Genomic DNA, 20,722 nt, shown 5'->3' with positions numbered 1-20,722 from the left:
GATCTGAGCTACTGAAACCTATCATTTGTCATCTACTTTTTCCCATTAATATTAATTTATTAATGTGAATTTGCTTCTGATATGTATTTTTGGAAAATCCAAACTAGGTCCACTATCATGAAATTTGGAGCCATGACTCATTAAAAAAATTATCACAGATGGCACTAGGACAAGAATGGTCTTGATTATCTATTTAGAGAATAAGAATGAATTACTGGTTTTGTTTACTCCAGTAGCCCATCTAGCCCAGTTGCCCTTGGCTGATGAGTAGACGATGCTTGCAAAAAGACTGGAAGAAATAGAAAAAGTGTAGGATTTCCTAACTTCTGGCAGTCAGAGGATATGGGAATTTCCTAAACCAGAAATTTCACTGGATTGCATCATCATGTTTATTGGCCATTGATGGACTTGTCGACCATAAATTGTCTGATCCATTTTGAACTTTCTTGAACCTCCACATCATCCTTTGATAACAGTCCAAAGAGCCTTTTTTAGTAAAATAGCTTTTGCAATAAAAAGGAGAACATACACAAATTCCTGTTTAGTCTGGAAGCTGCCTTCTGTCTAGGAGAGCTGAGACCTATTTTTCCCAATACTTTCTTGCTGCAATTTAGAAACACAGATCTTAAAAATAATTTTTTGAAAATAATTTAATCTTACTGTTTTCTTTCAGTTCAGATTTTTTTGCCTGTGTTCATTCGGTTTTGTGGACTGAGCACTAATTTCCTGTGTCATGTGCAACCCTGCATAACTTGAAAAAAATTCCCTGCTGTGTTTTTTCATGACAGATCGAAAATGGATATGAACTGTGTGTTGGAGGTTAGAGTGTGCCTCCAGATTTGTTTCTCTCTCTTTTGCTTTCCTTCTTGTTATTTATTTTTCTTTCCTATTTGTCTCAATTTTCATTCATTTCTCTTCTGTTCTCATACATCCGCTCTGGTTCCCCTTGAATTCTGGTGGTAGGATGGAATTGGATCTATGTACAAAAGCAAAGTATTATTACATTAGGTTATTTTTATATTCTCCAGAAATCTTGAAACAGACATATATTACACTCTATTGGAAAAGGGAAAATGAAGAGGAAAAGAAAGAGTATATAGTACTACTGGTTTATTTTCTATTTTTTTTCCAGGAAATGGATATTTGCCCCAGACAAAGACTAGAGGATGTTGGCCAAATACCTTCAGTTAACACCAAAATGTTTTGAAGTGAATTTAGAGAAGATTGGCCTCAGCATTAATAATAAATGAAATTAATCTAAAGTCATTGCAGTCACGTACTGTCCATCAGTTTTGTTGTGTGTTTAAGCACTGCTTATCCATCATTTAGAGAGGGACTCACACAGGATGCTTTCCTGCTGTGCTGACTCACTCCTGGTAGTCTAAAAAATGAAAAGGGGCATGTATGCTTCCTGATTTTCACATTCCTTTTAACACTTTTAAAACAAAATGTTTTGGATTCTCTTTGTCTGCCAAAAGGTGAAGTTTTCATTTAATCAGCAGACTGGAGTAATTTTGAAACTGCTTTACTGTGATTGTTTTCATCTTTAATCACCATGTCTTCATGCACTGTAGTACTCAGGAAGTAAGAGGCCTGGGAAATTGCAAATAAACCCTGTATGGCTTGTAAGACCCTCCTTCATTAGAGGGTCCCCTGCCCGCCAGATAATGTGTGCTGGGTGGTCAAGTGATTCAGCTTAGCTCATGTTTCATTGCCTGTGCTCTCTGCCTGCTTGTGTACAAATGAATTAAAAATGGAACAGGTGAGGTGTGTAGTACTTCTGAGAAAAACACAAAGTCATTTGCATCAGAACTGATGTGCCAAACAACCACTCTAAAATCAAAGATCTGTAGAGCAAAACAGACCAACCAGTAATAAGGAAATCTGGTAGCTCATGTCAGATGCACAATGTCCATTACCCTTAGAAAGCCCAAAGAAACTAAAGCTCTCCCATGCCTGCCCAGCCCTGAGGTGTGAAAGCCAGACAAAAATGACTTAGGGGGAAAAGTAAATTGAGAGCAATAAAGGATAAAAAGCTGAAATCCACCAAGTTACCAAGCTAAGTTGTTGTGTTAAAATGCAAAAGAAGGAATACGGTTTCATTGACAAGAGCCTTATGCCCTGAAAGGTGTAGAGATTCCCTTCCAGCTCATCTCAGAGCTGGACACATCCTAGGCATGCCTGGACCAGCTATCAGGCATTTGATGAGGTCAGTGCTAGGTCACTTTTTGATTGAGGAGAGGTTTCTGGCTCCTGCGTTTGTGAGCACAGTCACAGGCTGTGCATAACTGATGCAGTGGGAAATTGTGCCTGTACATGACCTGAACTTTGCTTCTCAGAGAGGAGGAAAATGCTGCCATTACTGTCCTGGTACAAACTATGCACTGCCTCCCTCTGCTGCTCCCTCCCTCTTTAGTGCCCGCTCCAGGTCAGGCAGCACAGACACTGCAGGGTTTCAGAGGCTCTTTGACATGTCCTGCACTTGTACTGAACCCTTATTCCAGGCATAAGAAAACCATTTATGTGAATGCATGGTAGTCACAGCTCATCCCTGAAACTCAAGGAGAACAACAGGACCTTTCCTTCTGCCAGACAGGAATGGTGTTTCAGGCACTTGGGGGGGGGGGGGGCATTGATAATGAAAGTTGCAGAGGGCTTAGGGTCCTGGATTTTCCAAATCTGGGGACTTACAGTTCATATGCAAGTATCATCTTCTGCCTAAGCAGATAGAAGAGAAACTGTGGTCATGTGAGGACCCAGGAGCATCTGTCCTCATGCAAAGTAGGTGCCTAGAGGAACATTTCAAAATACTTTGACATATCTATTCCAAAAGATACAGGGAATTGGAATCAGATTATAGGAGGAAGCCGTACCTCTACAGTATACACAAATATTTGCTCTTGCCATCAGTGAAGGGTGTTCTGTGTCAGTTTCATTTGATGGGGATGATGACACATTTTAAGGCTCCCATTCTCACCATCACATGGCTTCACGTCCCTGCATTTTAGTCATTTCAGAGCAGTGCATCACCACCCTACTGGCTCATGCTGCGCTCTGTGTTTAGCAGCACATATTTATGACATGGGGAGTGAAGAATGAAGTCTAACTCAAGTCCTTAACTAACCCGTAAGTTAGGGAGGGGATTAACTGCCTTCTGCAATCTTCTACTAAGTATTAATCACTTAACATTATTTTCATTTTTTTGAAAAGTCTTTTGCTGCCTTAGTATGTCAACACACAACTGGATTTGAAATCACATCATTTGAGGGACTGCTGATACACTGCTGTTGTTAGCCTGACAAGGGACCTGTTGTGTTACTTTCTGGGTGAAGGAAGAAGTACATGTGGATGTGCTACAGCTATCAAGGTTTGCTCTTGCTTTACAAACCTGTCTTCCTGGCTGTGGTAGAGTTAAAAAAATAATTACAAGTTTTTCAAAGGATCACCCACATACACATGGTATGAGAGCTCTTTTCTTTGTTGGTTTCATTTTATTTGTACATGACTCACTCTTGGCAAAATGAGTGAGCCTCATGAGCCTGTAAAAATTCTGTTTGGATTAAATGATTTGCATTAAATGATTTATAACTGCAAGAAGACTTTAATATTCCTGTAATTCCTTAAGGAAAAACAAACTGATCTTATTCTTTCAAGTAGCTATTTCTTTCACGCCTGTTACTTCAGACGCCATCTTACTCGCTCAAGCTGATAGCTGCTAATGAGACTCTGGGTACTTCTTCCTTGCTTTCCCTGCCTCATGAATTAGAGATGGGTGGTGGGGATGTACTGTCATCTTTTTCTGAGAACATTCTTCTGAGCATCACTGAAGGCCAGGAAACCTACAGCCTCCCAGACCTGCTTGCCTTGCTAAGAGCAAGGAGCAGCATTTGTGCTGGCCTGAGGTGGGGTGATCATGTTTCTGAGACCCAATTTACCCCGGTTTTGTAGCCCAGAGGCCCATCAGTCTTCATTTTCCTGTCAGAGCTGGTGTGCTGGTTACAGCCACCTCATTCCTGACTCCTGCATGGATCAGCTGTCAGCTGCCCTCACACCCTGACCCTTGGTTCTCCAAGCTCAGAGATGTGGGGGCAAGGGGAGAGCCCTCACTGGGCATTCCTGCAGAGAGGGGACTGCCAGCCGCCGGCAGCCACCGAGGCTGCCCGCACCCTTGGGTTAGAGCCTCGCAGCAGGGTGTGCCTGGTCAAAGCCCATGGGAAAAGCATGCGAGTCAACAGCGGGACAATCCAGCCGGATGCGGGACGTGCCATCAACAAGCCCTTTAACTTCGTGTTTGCGCAGCGCCGCGACTGCCCTGGCTGCCCACTCCAGAGGCTGAGGCGCGGCACAGTTGTTAGCGGGGGCGCTGCCTTCGGCCTCAGAGCTCGGGGAATCCTCCTCCTTTCCCGCGCCCGTGTCCCTCTGACAGGACGACCCGCGGTCGCGGGATTTTACTACTCGAAGAAGAAAAGCGCCGCGGTCCCCGCGCAGCGGCTCCCCCGGGGCCCGCAGCCGCTCGCCGCGCCCGCACCTCTCCGCCCGAGCTCCCGGGGCGAAGCGGTGACCGGCGGCGCTCCGGGGCCCGCCCTGCCGGGCACCGCCCGCGGGGCCGCGGCGCAGCCGGGGGGATCCCGGCTCCAGCGGCGCTACAAGTGGCCGCCGGGGGCGGTTTCGGCTCCGGCTCCGCCGCGGTTTCCCTCCGCCCCGCGCCCGCCTACCGGCGACCCTCTCCGCGGCGCGGAGGGGCCGCGGGGCGCGTTGCGTAACGCAGCGCTGGGCTCCGCTCCGCCGCGCGTCGCTCGGGGCGGCGGGAGGCGCGGCGAGGCGGGTCGGCTGGCCGCGGCCGGAGGTGAGCGGTGGCGGCGGGGCGGGCGGGGCCGGGCCGGGCCGGGCCGGGGGGGCGCAGCGCGGCGCGGCGTGTGCGCGGCCCCGCGGGAGGCGGCGGCGCAGGCGGGGGGAATCCAGGTCACGTCCGCATCCAGACGGCGGCTGGCGGGAGGGACGCGGCGAGAGGCACCGCACCGCACCGCGCCCGGGAGGGGCAGGCGCGGGGCAGGCGCTCCGCCGGTAAGTGCCGCGAGTCAGTCCCCGGGCTGCCGCTCGGCGGGCAGCGCGCCCGACCGCGGGCGTGGGCGAGCGGGGGGTGCCGGCTCCGCAGGTTGGCGTCCCGGAGCGCCCCCGGGCAGCTGCGGGGCGAGCGCGGGGGAGCCGAGCCGCGCTCCCCGGCCACTCACTATATTTAGCCGTCACCGGCGGGGAGAGCGGCGGCAGCGGCGCGCAAACGCTGCCGGGGACGGAGCTCCGCCGGCCCGTCGGGGCGCCGCCCGCCCGCCCGCAGCAGCAGCAGTAGCAGCAGCATCCGGGGGTGGCGGGGGGCGAACGGCGGCGCGGCCCGGCGGGGAGGGCAGGGAGGGAGGCAGGGAGGGAGCCGCGGCACCGCCGGTATTCATCACCGCGGGGGGAGCGGCGGCGTGCGCGGCTGCCGGCGCTTCCTGATTTATTTATGTTTGCAGCATAGGTGGTATTTCCCCGTTAAGAGTTTATCCATTGAAGTTTTGTATTTGACTTTCTAAAGCGGCGGCGACAAGAACGGCAGAAATCCGCGAAGTTAAAAAGCCAAATGTGTTAATTGTTAGCTGGATATAGACGAGGAAGGCTTGTAGTGGGTGGATTGATCAGGCAGCGTACGAGTAAAAAAGAAAAGGCAAAATTGTCGGCGAGGTGCCGGTAGGAAGGAGGGATCGCACCTGTTCCGGTGAGTGGTAGGAGCCCCATTGCCCCGTGGTCCCCCGAAACCTTGTTTACCCTCCTGTGATGCGGATGGAAGGCGAAACACAGGTTAAAAATGCTGTAAAAATACCAGGTCTGACCAGGAAGGCAAACGGGACATTTTTTCCTACAATATAAGCTGTGTTCCCTTTAGTATTTTAACACAGAATTCGTGCATTCGAACTGAGCCATCTGCTAGTTATAGTAACATATTTAGCGTTTATTTACAAAACTTAGTCTGTCGTAAATATATGCTTGCATAATTGATAGACTGGATATTTTTGTGAAAAATGGTTTGTTTTCCTTTTACAGTTCAGTTCTACTTGTGTGTTGAGACAATTTTCTAGATTTTCTGGTTCCTGTTTTCCCTTCTGAATAAACATATGAGAAGAAAAAACAAAACAACAGAGCAAAGGGTTTGCTCTTTTACAAGAAATTTCTGTAATAACAAGGTAATTTTCAGGAGATTTTACCATAATCAATGCAGTTGCATTGATTAGTTGCGTTGCCTCACAGAGAGGCTTGAGTTCTGTCTCTTATTTGAACTCTAAATATCCCAGCTATCTGAATGTATAGCCATTTTAAAGTGAAGAACCTGGAGGAAATCACTGGAAAGTATAGCCCTTCACTTTCTCATAGAACAGCTGTTTAAAGTGCAATAACAACAAAAGTTTTGTGAAACTGCGTTTGCCTACTTCCTTCCTGACAAGGCTTTTTTTCTTTTCTGCCAACTGGCATGAAATCACCCTTCATATTAGTCCCAGGACCCTTAAATTAGTCTCAGCCTTCTTCCAGTTTATTTGAATTGGTGACCTTTGGATGAGCTGGTGTGTTCCATTGTTACTTGCTAATGATGGAATAATCTAGTCCTGACGTACCAGTTGTGAAACCGAGGGCGCTGCTGCTGGATGGAAATTCAAATGTCTTATGGCTCCATGGTGGAAAAGGCAGCATTTAGCTGTGGTTTTCATCTGCTTTTAACTCTGTGGACTCTGATTTCCAGAACTTAAAGGGCTCAAACCGAAATCTGTTAGAGTTGATGGAAAATCTGCCATTGATTTTTACTGGTTTTGGATAAAGTCTTGTATGAGCTGGTGTTGAGCTCATCATGGCTACTCCAAATTGTTCAGTCCTTTTGAAATTCTTTGCATATCCAAGTCATTATGTAAAGTCTTTTTTTTTTGTGTGCTGTCTCTTTCTTTGTGAGAATGTTCTTTTGCTTAGTAGAAAGTGGTGGTGTTTTTATTTGCTCTCTTACATACTGCAGCATTAATTTTATTATCTGATCATTTCCTATTATGTGAGTATGACATGAGCAATTTCAGAAAAATTGAAAGTGCTTTTGCTGAAGGCTGCTTACACTGAAGACTGGTTTCTTCAGGTATTTTTCAATGACCTTGCAGCAGCGGGACGTCTTATGTCATAAGACATGCTTTCTCTGATGTCCATGTTGTACTTCCCGTGTCCAGTATATATGATTGTTTGCTGTCTTTTGTGCTTTTGGGTTTTTTCCTTACAAATGTGAAGGGGAGAAAGTTGTTAGTGATAACAGATACTGGTGTTCTGTGAAGAAGCTTGCAGAATAACACATACCTGTGGTAGGCATATATCCTCTCCTGGCTTCCCTGTTGTTGATGATGAGCAGGATTTTTCCTCTTGGCTATATGTAAAACCCCAGCCAAGAGAAAGTAGGGAGGAGAAGGACTGCTAAACTTAAATCATGGAAATTTGTCAGAGTTTGTTGTCTAGTGTAGCCTGTCTTGAAATTTGATTCCATTTGGAAGGAAGTCAAGGGATGAAACCTCAAAAAAACCCACCTGATTTGAGGCAGGACGTCCTCCAGCAAGAATTTCATTTGCCACCGGAAGGGTGAGACCAGGAATTTTGGCTCCTTGGAAAAGGAAATTCTGGAGCTCATTATCTTTCCACCATCATATTCTGGTTTACTGATTTGGGGTTTGCTTGTTACTTAAAGTTGAAGAAGGCAAAAGAGACATGCATGTGAAAGAAGCTCAGGTAAATAGGCTGAGATGAGGGAAGGCAGGTGAAACACAATTACTGTGAGCCCTCATGCCTTGGATTTCCTTCTAAGACTTGGAAAGTGCTAATTTTCCCAGCCAAACTAATTTGCTCTTAAATGAGAGATGGCTGTTGTGGTAGAAAGCAGAGCTGTACTGCAAGGTGCAGGGTAGCAGTGCAGAGCTCCATCTTTTCTCCATCTTGTCCTTTTTCCTATGGGATTTCCAAAACACATGAGAATCTGGCCTCTGGGGGAAGGGTGGAGATAGTGCTGGGGCATTCTCCACCTACCTGCAGGGACTGAGGCAGCACATCCATGCCTTGGGTTTGCAGAGATTATGGCCAGGATCTAAATGTGTGAATTCTCTGTCGGAAAGGGTCAGAGGATCAATCAGGAAGGATTTTCCTAATATTTCCACAGTTCATCTTCATTCCCTTCTTTCCAAATATCAGAAATGTCTATGTGTGTAATACTAGATTCTCTCCTGCATGGCCCCATTTAAGTAAATAAATAAAAGCTGTTTGGTAACTCTTCAGGTATATGACAGCAGAATTCTGCCAAGTCACCGAGGTGCTTTCCTTCTATCTGCTTAACTGAAGGAATGCCTCTGGGTGGGTGAGGAAATCATAGTCCAGGGAACTCCTTGGCTTAATTTAGCCCATCTAAAAAGTTAGCAGAATAATTCACATGGCCACTAATGTGGCAGTGCTGCTGCTGGCGTTTTTTAAACTTTTCATTAATGGTGCAGTGGAGAAATAATCTCCCTTCTTAGGGATGAGCTAGGATTTTATGTATTGTACAGGGATAACTAAACAAACAATGCATGTGTTATGAGAACCTTCGTCATTAAAATCAAGGGCAGACTATAAATTTCTGTGTAAAGATTAAACAATTGTATTCCTTTAATTCTGTGTTGTTCCATCAGTTGTATGTGGTCCAAGAGGACATTCTGAATAAAGTAATTGTGTCTTGCATAAGTTGTTTCTCTCATTTAATTCACAACAAGTGAATGAGATTGTTTCCACTATTCATCACTACTTAATTTAAATATGGTCATGGTAGGGGGACAATGCAAGTAAAAAGACTGGTTGGAAAAGTTGTGTCTGTTGTTAACCTTTTCAGTGTATGGTCACACTGCCAAAGTACATGTAAGCCTGCAACTAGAGAGGAGTAAATTGAAAGCAAATAAAATGGGGTTTTTTGACATACAAAAGTTAACCTGAGAATTCAATTTTGAATGCCTTTGGTAATAAAAATTCTTATTTTACTCTAACCCATTTTAGCTTATTGGAAATTAAATATCCTGTGAAACTAGTGAACTAATGAAAGAATAAAGGATTAAACCACAGTTTAAAAAATACTTTATATCCTCACATGTCTTAAATATAGAGAAGCTGTAATAATTTTTACTGATGCACTAAAATACTCTTATGTTATAATTAGATTGTAGGCATGAAAGTGGTGTGATCATTCAAAACTACAGAACTGTTCTGTGTCCTCTGGTGAACCTAACCCAATAAGTTAGGGTTCTGTTTTTCCATTGGAAGAAATAAAAGGACTGATTATCAAGCTGCCTAGCAGTAAGGTAGAAAACAGAGCAAGAAGATCAATGTCTCATCAATTGTATTTAGAGCCAAACCAAGCATAAGTCTTTCTTCTTCTGGGTGGAGTGAAGTTGGTACATGTAGAACTAAAAATCACTTGTATGTTTGCATACACAATGATTACTGTTTTATCTCGGGCAGAAGTTCATTCTGCTCACCTGCTAATTTTTTTTTTTCATTTTTGATGTTCGACTGTCTTGGACACTTCATGAGAGTTGGGTGGCATGAACTGCATGCCACAGGTACAGCACCAATGTTGCTTGACAGTAAGATGTGCTTTGCAAGAGCTGTGGTGTAGGAAAATAAAGGAGCTCTTTGAAGAAAATTAGAAGTATCTGTCAACTACGTAAGTAGTTGGATCCTTGAACAATTGCTCACTAACTGATATCTTAGTGACATGCATATGGATGAACCATTTTCAAAACATTCACAAGAAAAAATATACTTCTGTGGGTAAGAAGAGCTTTTTTCATCACCATTGCAAGTTGGCTTCCTTGAGTTGTGTGTCATGTTTGCTGTGATTATCTACATCTGTACAAGGTTCTTGAACTGTGGGCCTTTTCCTTTCTTACATTTTCATTTGTAGACCTTCACATCTTTCTTCCCCTGACTTGGTTTTGCACCTTGGCCCCCTTTAGTATCCTGTTATCTCCACACCTCCCACTCATGACTTTGCATTGTTTCTCTTGATTCTGCTATGCCAGCTCCTTGCCATATGCTCCAGCCCAGCTGTACTTTGGCAGGTGTGGAGTGCTGCTGCTGCTTGGTTTCCTACCAGTGGAAAGAATGACCACTAATAAATTGAAGCTATTTCTTCTTTAGCATTGCTTTTTTCCACTGACCTTTAGCACAAAATCATTCCTGGTTCATTTGCCTACCTTCTTGCAACTTTTGACAGGTAGGATTGCTTTCATGTGACTTTGTTCTGTTTTCTAGCTTTACATTAAAATAGTTTTATTCCCATGATTTATTAACTTGTCCCTGGCTCTGTTTTAAAGATGTATGAAATATTAAAAATAAAAAAGATGTGGTATGTTTGTGTGCAAGGTGCTTCAAAGTATAATTATGAGCTGTAGCATTTATGTATAATTCTTAAAATAACTGTGTTCCTCCTTTCAGGAAATTGAAGGGTTTATCTTGAGCCTTCTTTTATAAGTTAGGTGTCTTGCTTTCCACACTGCATTTTTTCTCATTAAAAGAAGATAAAGTGAAATGCATTATCCAGTTAGATAAACAGGGAAAGAGTCTGTACAGGGTTGTATCTGTGTAATTCCAGAATATACATGAGCACGCACATATGCACTGAAAGAATATTCCCCTGCAGAGTATTTGTGACAAATTTAATTATTAAAGCAAAATAATTACTTCATTAAATATTAAAGTATAATTTTATTTCTAAAAATACAGAGAAAATTGTGTCTGGAACAGAGAGTGCTTCCTGTGCAGTGCTGAACTGCATGTATTTTGTGTTGTGCCCAATTCACTGATGTGACTTACTGAAGTGATTTATTTTATTGAAATTTTCTATGTGACCAGAATAAAACAGCTTGGGCCAGAGGACCAACTATTTAACTGCAGAAGTTGCTGATTATTAAGGTTAAAGAAAGGAGAAGAAATACCATAATTAGGGTTTGATATGCAGCTTTAATTCAGGCATCTTTGAATATATGCAGGTAAACTAAGCTTTAGAGTCCATGGATGGTATTACTTTTCTTTTCAGGGTGTTTAGCCCTATGTAATAATTGCCGTCCTTGAAACCTCCTCTTAAATTTATTTGAAACCAGGAAACTTGGGATCAGATCACAGGGAATGCAGTTGGTTATGTAGAGTATTGTGGGCATGTGGTCCTTGCCTGTGAGTTACCCAGTTGTAACAGTAATTTTTCACTGGTTGTGAATTTTAGTTGAAAATCACCTCTGCACCATGAAGGTATCTAACCTGACTACCCAACTTTGTATTTAATTGTTGCAAACTGTTTAGCTCTCTTTATTTCTCTTGCTTCTCCTGTTTCCCCTGCCCCAAGTCCCATGCCTCAGACACTTTGCACTTTTCTCCTTTGCCAGAAATGGGAGAGGGATGCTAGAGACATTTCATTTTTTTGAAGAGTCTTATGCATGGGGATAGCATCCTTGACCTTCTTTCCTCTTAGAATATCCTGTCAGTTGGTCCAGTTCTTGTCCCACTCGCCGTTTTGTTGGCCAGAACCTGTGCTTTTGCCTTCTTGACTTTTTGCATTACCGAGTATTGAGTTATTTGGGGTTTTTTTTGTCTTCAGTCCCACTGCCATTTGGCACCTCCCTCCCTGGCAGCCCTACTGGGCAGTTCTGCTGGCTGTGTGTGTGAGCACTGCCCCGTGCTGTGAGACTTGGACAAAAATGCTGATAGCCTCCGTAGCCTCCAAAAATGCATGAAGCCTTCTTTCTTGCCGAGTAGGTTGTTGCACAAGATACCATCTTGATGCCAGCTGTCTTCATTTGCATTGAACTCTGGGAGAACCCAGAGACTGCTGTGATAGTCAGGCCTCCTAGGAAGCCTGTGTGCTTTCATCCTCTGCCCAGGGAAGATGAATCTCACCCGCTGCCACTCTCACGGTAGGATGCGGGGAATGCGCTCGCAGCCATTCTGGCCGTGACTTTCCAGTGGGTGGATGGTGGGAGTGTGTTTTGCAAGGCAGAAGGATCTTCTACTGTTATCTCTTCAACAGACCTCATATCAAAGCACTCTTAGATTTGGGAAGTGCTTTCTGTGCTTGGAGGTTAGGCATGAATGGGAATAGCATGACCTGGGGAAAGGAAAGTGCTGGATTCTATAATTCCCAAGGGAGGAAGGGCTCTGGTCGAACTGTCTCTATAGAGCAGTTCCCTGAGCTAGCCATCCTCATCTCTCCATCCTACTTGCAGTGACATGGGTAAGTCTCCCTGCTTTGGCTCTGCAGTGGCTTCTCTTCAGTGCCACTTTCCTTGCATGGAACCATGTACATGGAAAACCATACATATATAGAGTGTGCTCCCTTCTGTTTTCAGATGTCTTAACATCTTCTCAAATACCTGATAGCTTGTAAATTCCAGAATCTGGATGAAACATTTTTTTTCCCAAATACTATGGGAAATGTTTGTGAAGCACAAATAAACTGAGGCAAGCCTCTCTCCCCCACTTTCCCTTTTTGACTAGACTTTTATTTTCACTGGGACAGCAGAATTCATCCTTGTCATAAGGTCCTTTCTTGCCAAGTTACAGGTTCTCCTCCAAGAAATCGAATTCAAGTAGTTGAAAGAAAAAGAATATAATATTTTGCATATAGAAAAAAGCCCAATCCCAAACATTTCCTTTGCTACTTCTGCAGAAATAGCATGACTCTTTGTACAGGTTGCCTAGAGGCATTGTGACATCTCCATCCTTGGGGATACTAAAAAAACAGGTGGACATGGTCCAGGGCAATCTGCTGCAGGGGGCCCTGCTTGATTGAGCAGGGTGGTGGAATGGACAGTCTGCAGTCTCAGGCATTCCCTGACTGAAACTTTCTGAAAACATTTTGAAAGAGAATTGTTGTTCTCTTTGATAGAGCCGAGTGAAATACAAAATAATTTAAGGTAGATTCATTCAATGGAAAGTGTAGAGCACACTTTCAAATTAAGCTGGTCTGCCAGGCTTGCCCATAAGTTCAGGAGAGTAAAAAAAAAAAAAATTATCAATTTATACCAAATTAACAGAGCAAATCATATTGCTTCTGTCTACACAAACAACTGAAGTGCCTCTGTAACTTTAAAAGGTGCTCTAAATGTATTTTCCATGCACAGATCAGAGTTATGAGCTTACTTAAAACTTAGAAAGAGAATTCATGCTCTCACCTTTCACATAAGAGGCCAATTCTCAGGATCATTGCCTTTGATCCCATAGGAAGAATCATAGGATTAAGAAGGAGCCAGAACTTGCCTGCTGTTTAGTAGTAATTTTCTGATTATACTTTGCTCATACGAATGTAAATGTAAAGAGCTAAATTTACATAAGCAGACTATTCTGTGAACCTTTGCCCTCCTCTCTCCCTCAAACTTTGCTGTCCAGTTTGGCTCCCAGTGCATTTTCAGAAGTCTCTTTCTAGGGTTACTCGCCTCTCTAGCAAGAAACCCAAGTTCTGAAAGCAAGAAAGTGGCAGAATTGCAGCCTGAGCTGCAAAAAAAACCTGAGCTCAAGCAATCTTCTCTCTCCCATTCCTGCCACACCTGCTCACGAGGCAGCCCTGTGGGGACCAGTGTGGACACTGGCTGGCAGCCAGGCATGTACCAGACATCTCTTTACCTTTGCTCATAGATAGAGCTCATCCACAAATGGCAGCTAGAAATTCATGCCTATAATAGAAGTTCACATTAGTTTGACCTGTGTTTTACAATAACAGTGTAGGCTGCCTTTTTCCTGAAAAAAATAATTTCTCAATATTTTTACCAGTTTATTCCCTCAGCTTAGAACTAGCAGGAAGGTTTATCATCAATTTATGGTGGAGATAGAAGGGAAAGGGGAATTGGATTGCTGACAGGGTATTGCTTGCTGGCTGTGCAAACATAGTGTGCAATAAGACAAAAAGCTTGGACGCCTCTTTGTGAAGTTCAACTCCAAGCCAAATTAACTTGACCTCAGCCTCTTCAAAACGTGTCTGTATAAATATAGCTGTAGTCAGTTTTGATGATCACAAGTCTGCAGCTGAATTAATTATTTGATGGTACGAGAAAGATATGTAAAGGGAGACTTTTACCACTGAAGCCCAGATCTACAAGATCCAATCTACAGACTGATTTTCTTTTCTAATGTTTTCTTGCTAAGTGTTTCCTTATACATCATGCCTAATCTTGTGAATATTTCTTTAGGTCTTGCTCCTTTTAATAGCTTTGGTTGGGTGGAACATCCCATATTTTTTCAAAGATCTCCTGGAGTCAGTGAAAGCTGTTTGTGTGAACATGGGCAGCTGAAAGAAGCAAAGGCATTGTGAGCCCTGCACAGTCTTAGGACAGTCTGTGTTTGGGACATGAGAGTAGTGTGGCATTACTCTGTTTGCTTTGGAGGGTAATCTAATCTAAAAGAGCTTGAAACAATTTGCAAATTAGGACTGTGGAAACCTCAGTGTCGGGTTTTCTCTTCTTTAAGAGAAGAAATATTTAAACCCAGAAAGAGCATTAGGCAGGAAGAATTTGAGAGATTCAACCTGGCAGATGTTGCAAGGCATGTGATAGAATAGGACTGAGCTTTTACCTATTGCTGTGTGAAGTTAAAATCTGCAATCTCTGTTAGGAGCTCCAGATTTCACAACACTTGGGTGATGGTGTAACAGGAAGAAGGGTGTGGGCAAAACTACAGAGCTACATATGAGTAATTCAAGACCTCACCTGTTTTCCCATATGGAGAGCAGGACAAAGTGGGGAAAGCAGATGGACAGATCAGAAGTTAGAGTTTAATCGCTTAACTTTTGTTGAGCTTATCTGTATTGAGGATAATCTTCAGGGATTTGTGTTTGCTGCATGCTTTTTGCATTTTTTTGGTGGATACATTTTGAGTCAGAAAAAATGATGTCGGGTGTCACACCTTTTATATTCTGTCTCAGCATAGCAAATCTGAGCTACTAAGTTATAGCCAGCAGATGCCAGCAGTCTTTGTGGTACTATACTGTTAGTTTACTTGGAATTGTGTTTTCTGCAATGATGTTCCCAGTGGTGAACAAGCTACCGTTTTAATAATATCAAAGGGGTGGAATTACTGCCTCACTTCCATGTGAAAAAGTCTGAGTGAATATTACAGGCAGATTATGACCTTAAGTAGTGCCCAGAAGTGAAAGGTTGGAAAGCAAAAGCAATGATCCCTGCAATGATTTTTGAAATTGGGTCAGCATTACATGTGTTAAATAGATGCATGTCTTCCTGCAATGTTTGAAATCGGGGTCAGGACTCCAAAATGAAACTTAATGAGATTGTCTTCAGTGGCTATTATGGCTGGAGAATCGAGAAAGGCAAAAATAAAGGTAGGTGATACAAGCTTGCTGTTTTCCAAAGCTCAGCAGTTTTGTGAGCAAAATTATCTGCTTACAGGGTGTTTGTAAGATGGAAGTAATTTTATCTACAGTGCTAAATTTGGAATCAGTTTACCCAGCCATCTGCATCTGTGTATATGGCAAGTCTAATATCTTGATTTGGGGATTAAATTTATACCATGCTCTTATGTATTTTTCTTCAGACCCTTACCTCAGGTTTTGGTTTTGTTGTCTTTTTTCTTTTTCTGTTATAATGTGGAATCTCATTGTTGAATATTGTTGCATTTCATATTTACTGATATCTTTATGAAAAACTTGGTGAAAGTTTGTGAAAACTCAAGGCTCCTTATACTCCTATATGTCAGTTAGCCAGTGGTATTGATACTGAATGCAATTAATGCTCTTCTCTTTGTAATCCAAGCTAATGTCCTCTAATCAACATTATGTAATTCAACAAATAGAGCAAAACCTACTGAATTAAGATAGTGTTCTGTCCTATTATCTCTGGACGTGCAGCATAGCACATATTTTTGTATCTTCTGAACATTTTGTAGATCAGCAGCTGAATTTCTGGGAGTAAACACATTGTATTTTTGAGTTAATGAATTTCACTTTCTTTCAGCACTTATGTTCAACTTATGTTTCTGCTGAATTACACATTGTTAATTAAGAATAATTTTATCTCTTTGGTTAACAGAAGAAATTGGGGCATTATTAGGGTGTTGGCCATGCTGTTTCCACAACAGGTTAGCTGCTTTGATCTGGCCGTGTTGACAGTAAAATTGGGTCTTCTGCTTGGACGTGTAGAAGTATGTGTTTGTTAGACTGTTATCAAATTGGAGGAAATTACTAGAATCAGTAAAGTGAAGACAGGCATAATAATGAAAATTAAGCAATGCAGGGTCACTCAGAACACTGTCACTTTGCTGATGTAATTTGTGGCTGTAAACAGAGCTCATGATGTCATGCTACAGCTATCCCAGCTCTTCTCAGTTTTGTACCATTTTCCTGTAGCTCACACAAGCCCAGTCATAGAACACTGCATTCCCTTTTGTGTACTGCTCCTTATTTAGTCTTTTTTTCTTAACGAGAAGAGATTAAGCGGCAAAGAATTCAGGCAGGATTTTGAAAAATAATTGAGTATGAAACAAGAATTAAGCTAGAAAAGACTGCAAATATACATATATATATATATATATATATACACACACACAGAGTCTGTATACATCTGTTAGTGATCTTGTATTTACTGAAAGAATTGTTGAAAGGTTACTGCAAAACATGAGGGTTTTTAAAATTTTAACAAAGTGATTTACTTCCTAGACTTTGGTCTGTGTGTGATGGAATTACCACCCTGGGAGTGGTCAATAGGAATTAAGCTGTGTAAAGCACCTGCAGCTGCGCATTATAGAACGGTAAAACTTTGGTAGAATGAGGGGTAGGCAGCTACTGAAATCCCCTCTTCCATGAGCATTTTTGGTATTAGTGATATGTCCTGGTTTTGAACACTAAATGCATTTGCCCTAATTTAACTCTAGTGTAACAACATTGGGAATATGAGGCATTTCCATCATGGAAAGGAGGAAGGAAAATACATTGAAGTATTTCCTTATTTAAGTATAATATTTTTCCTTAGTTAAACATATGCAATAATATAAAGCAAGATACAGCAAAAATAGGATTCAGTGGTATTTGCCTAAAGTAAGCATATGCAATCTTATAAGCACTGTGTGACATTTTAGATTTTATTTAATTTTTCCCTTTAAGCTTCAGACTGGAAGTTAAAGTGCCCTAAAGGAGTCTTTATTCTAGCTGAAGTGCTCTGATTGCACTGATCTTTTCTTCCTTTTCCTTTTCCTTTTAGTACTCTTTTTGGTAGTATTTGAAGGTTTGTGGTTTGTCAGGGAAGAAGTGCCATCTCTCTTATTTGGAACATTGGCAGCTAAAGCTACTCAGTGCCTTTTCAGTGACCTTAACAATCACCACTCAGCCAGAAAAGGAGGAGGACCTTGCAGAATTGCAGGTTATCTGCGACCCTAATTCAGAAGTGTGTCTGTAATTTAGAAAAATTGTGGGGCAGGTTGTGGGATCCATGCTGTGGTTGGCCATCTCACTGGCTGTTCGGTTCTTCTCAAAAGAAACACTGTTTAAAATGTTACAACAGCTTTCCTGAAACTTGTGATTTAAAATCACAAGTTAAATTCATTTAAAATCACAAGTTAAATTCAATTTAACTCAAGTTAAATTTAATTTAAATCAAATAATCCGAACTCTAAGTATATGAATATTGTAAGTTGGTCAAAGCATGAGAGATCACATTTCAAGACCAGTGCTAGGAGAAGTAGACAGGGAAGAAAGGGGGGAAAAGCTACCCTGTCTCCATGTCAGAATTACCAGCTTTTTTCCCCTCTAGTTGCTTGGTATTCCAGCTGGGCAGCACTCCCCAAAATGGGGTGGTCATACCTGGGTTTGAACAGAGGTGTCGTGGTAGAACTCCAGTGCTTTTCAGTGCAAAGAAATCCAATGGGACTCTTTCATCCTCATGAATTTTTCAAATATATCCTGACATCCTTAATTTCAGAATGTGGCATGTCAAATGAAGAGCATCAGTCCTAACATTTGGAAAACACCCATTTCAACTGGATCTTTTTCTAACACAGCAGTGTTCACAAAGAAAGCAAGTTAGGTGCTTGGTGTTTTCTATATTCACATAATTCCTTATTGTTCTTAATATTATTTTTTTAAGAATCCAGCTTGTTCTCGTATAGTCCTTACAAGGAAACATTTCAGAAGAATAAATGAAAAGTCACAGTTCTTGCTGCAAAGTCACAAAGGATCACTAGATACAATTTAATTTGTCTTCTAAAACTGCTGATGAGCTTCACAGGTGTCCGGGTGGTTCTGCAGAATAGCTGGGAGTGAACTGTTTCAGGCAAAATCCTTACAGGTGAATAGTGGATGTAAGCTTATTTTTCATAATCTTCATTCTGTCATCATACTCCCCTGAGGAACTTCTGGAGCCTAGTGATGGTTTTAGAAATGTATAAGGTAGCATTAGAAATAAGATGCATATGGAAGTAGCAATAATGAAGGAGAGACTATTTCACCACTGTTGATGGTCGTCTGGAAGTGAATTTCCTGACGTTAAATTCCCAAAGTGCTAGGAAGTCATCTGATAACATATAATAAAAATGAGCAGTTTGCATCCCTATTATAATTATGGTGTTAAATTTGTGCTGCTTTCTTGCCTGAATTCCAATATGTTTGGTCTGAATTGTTTGTAAGGATAGAGTAGTAATCCATCAAGAATGACAAAATTACCATGGTCTGTTTGTGTTGTGTTGTCCAAATAAAAATCTCTTTTCTGTTTGTACCTGCATATATTTAAGACTGAATGTACCTATTTCTACGTTACCCATTTGTAAATGGTGCTTTACAGTCATATGAAAAGAGATACAGTCTTTTCAAGATCTTCCAACATATTTTTATATAATTATGTCTATTTTCTAAAGCTTTTCTGGTTTTTAGCACTTAATTAGAACAAATGCACCTAAGTGATTCAATTTTCAGTGCTGTCTGGTTACCCATGTTAAAAATTATTCTTTAACTCTGTGTGTTTGCTTTTTTGAGGATATCATGACTCATTATTTACTCGTGGGTAATCATCTTTAGTAAACAGTGCATCTTGTGAGAGCTAATACAGAGCTCTGTGTGTATCAGTTAGAAAGAGACCCTTCGAATCAAAAGTTCCTGCCAGCTGCCACCTCCTCAGCTAATATCACCTCATAATATCGAGCTAGTCACAAAATACAGAAGTAAATGTTTGTGTTTCAGGAAACAGGAAAGCTTGCAAATAAACCAGAACTCAGTAACATCTATGACTTCAAGGCTGCAGCAAAATATATCGGGGCATATAATACTCCGGATTTCTATTTTGTGTCTGGTATCTTACTGCTATATTTAGTGAGTATTGTATACATTTTCAATTAATGGAAGCAACAAAAAAATGGCAAAAATTAGAAAATCTTAATCTTGTCCTTTTTCCTGCTGTGGGAAGAAAATATACTTTGTATCTATTACCAGATACTTTCCTTAACATGATATCCTAGGTTTAGATTTTGAATCATTCCTTGGCTGACTAAGTGATGACTCTCTCGTTTTGTCTCCTTTTTATAAAAGAAGTGAAAAGATTTAGCTCATGAATTTTTCAAACAGACCACAGATGTACTGGTAGGGGCCAAGTGCTGTCCTCAGTCACAAGTCAGTGTCGCCGGTGAGCTGTCGATGGCAGTGCTGTGAATGCATTTCAGCCTAGTACTGAGATTTAAATGTTGTTTCTCGTGTGCATGTGGGGGTAAGAATTAAGGAGATGGTAGATAAACTGATTATAAAAATAGATAGGAAATAGAGGTTCATTTTCCAGTCCAACATGCTGCTGCCAGTACTGAAGCAAGAGTAAAACCATTACTCACTGCCCTGCGGGTGCTGCACCCTGCAATGAATGAGTACCATATTTTAAAATATCTAGTAACATTATGAAAAACTGAAGTCGAAGCAGAAGTTCAGATCTTAATTAGTGAAACTGCCTTTCCACCTTTGGTGCTCTGAGCCAGAAAAATCTGATTATATTTTAAACTTTCCCAAACGGACTTTGCCTTTTCCCTTCTTACGTTCTGCCTGTGAAACCAAGAGCAAGGAAAGGTGTAGCACAGAAGGCAGCTTTACTTGCCTTCATAGCCTGGTTTCATGTTGGAAATATCCCTCTGTAGTTTTACTGTATTCTTTCAACCACCCTGTTTTTCTGTACTTTGAAGTTAAAAACCAAGTTAACCTTTGACCAAGAATTTCAAAATCACCTGGTAGAAAGCCCTTCCCTTTCTGCTGCCTGATAAATGAAAAACTCTCCTTTGCATATAGGACTCAAAAAACCTCTGTAGAAAAGACGTGAGGCTTTATTAATTCTGAATTGCAGTTTTTCTGGATAATTCTCTTTAGGATGGGGCACCTCTTCCAAGTGTTTGAAGCTCTTCCTTACTTTTGGACCTGGAGAACAGAATACTGAGCAAAAATAATTAGAGGGAAAATGTTAGCAGCACTGTCATGATGTAAAGACCTTACCTGCAGCTGGGGTCTGCCAGGTAAAGGAAGATGACTGTCAGCCTCACCAGCTCAACACCTGATATAAAAGAAGAACCAGCACAAAGAAAGCTAAATGAAAAAATGCCTCTGCCATGTGGTTTTTGTGCTGTAATGAAAAAAAATCCCTTTGTGCTGAGCTTCAGGAATGTTTTTTTCCCATTGCTTGTCTTATTCAGCATG

General features: G+C 41.8%; 1 protein-coding gene across 8 annotated transcripts in view; it reads left to right on the top strand.

Annotated features, from left to right (window-relative positions):
- The window catches only part of THRB (thyroid hormone receptor beta), a 169,520-nt gene that overhangs the window by 7,832 nt on the left and 140,966 nt on the right, over positions 1 to 20,722 (top strand). For 2 of the 8 annotated variants that reach the window (XM_077176777.1, XM_077176767.1), the window contains exon 1: positions 4,616 to 4,846. The exons of 2 other annotated variants lie outside the window; for them this stretch is intronic. The gene's annotated coding sequence lies outside the window, so the exon portion shown is untranslated. Of the gene's footprint in view, positions 1 to 4,615; positions 4,847 to 4,920; positions 5,065 to 20,722 lie in introns of those variants that run through there. 4 more of the 8 variants (XM_077176759.1, XM_077176773.1, XM_077176754.1 and 1 more) reach the window with 3 other exon arrangements.

Source organism: Agelaius phoeniceus, chromosome 1, assembly GCF_051311805.1.
Source record: "Agelaius phoeniceus isolate bAgePho1 chromosome 1, bAgePho1.hap1, whole genome shotgun sequence".
NCBI lineage: Eukaryota > Metazoa > Chordata > Aves > Passeriformes > Icteridae > Agelaius > Agelaius phoeniceus.
Note: the sequence above shows the minus strand (reverse complement) of the source record. Positions and strands in the feature narration are given on the sequence as shown.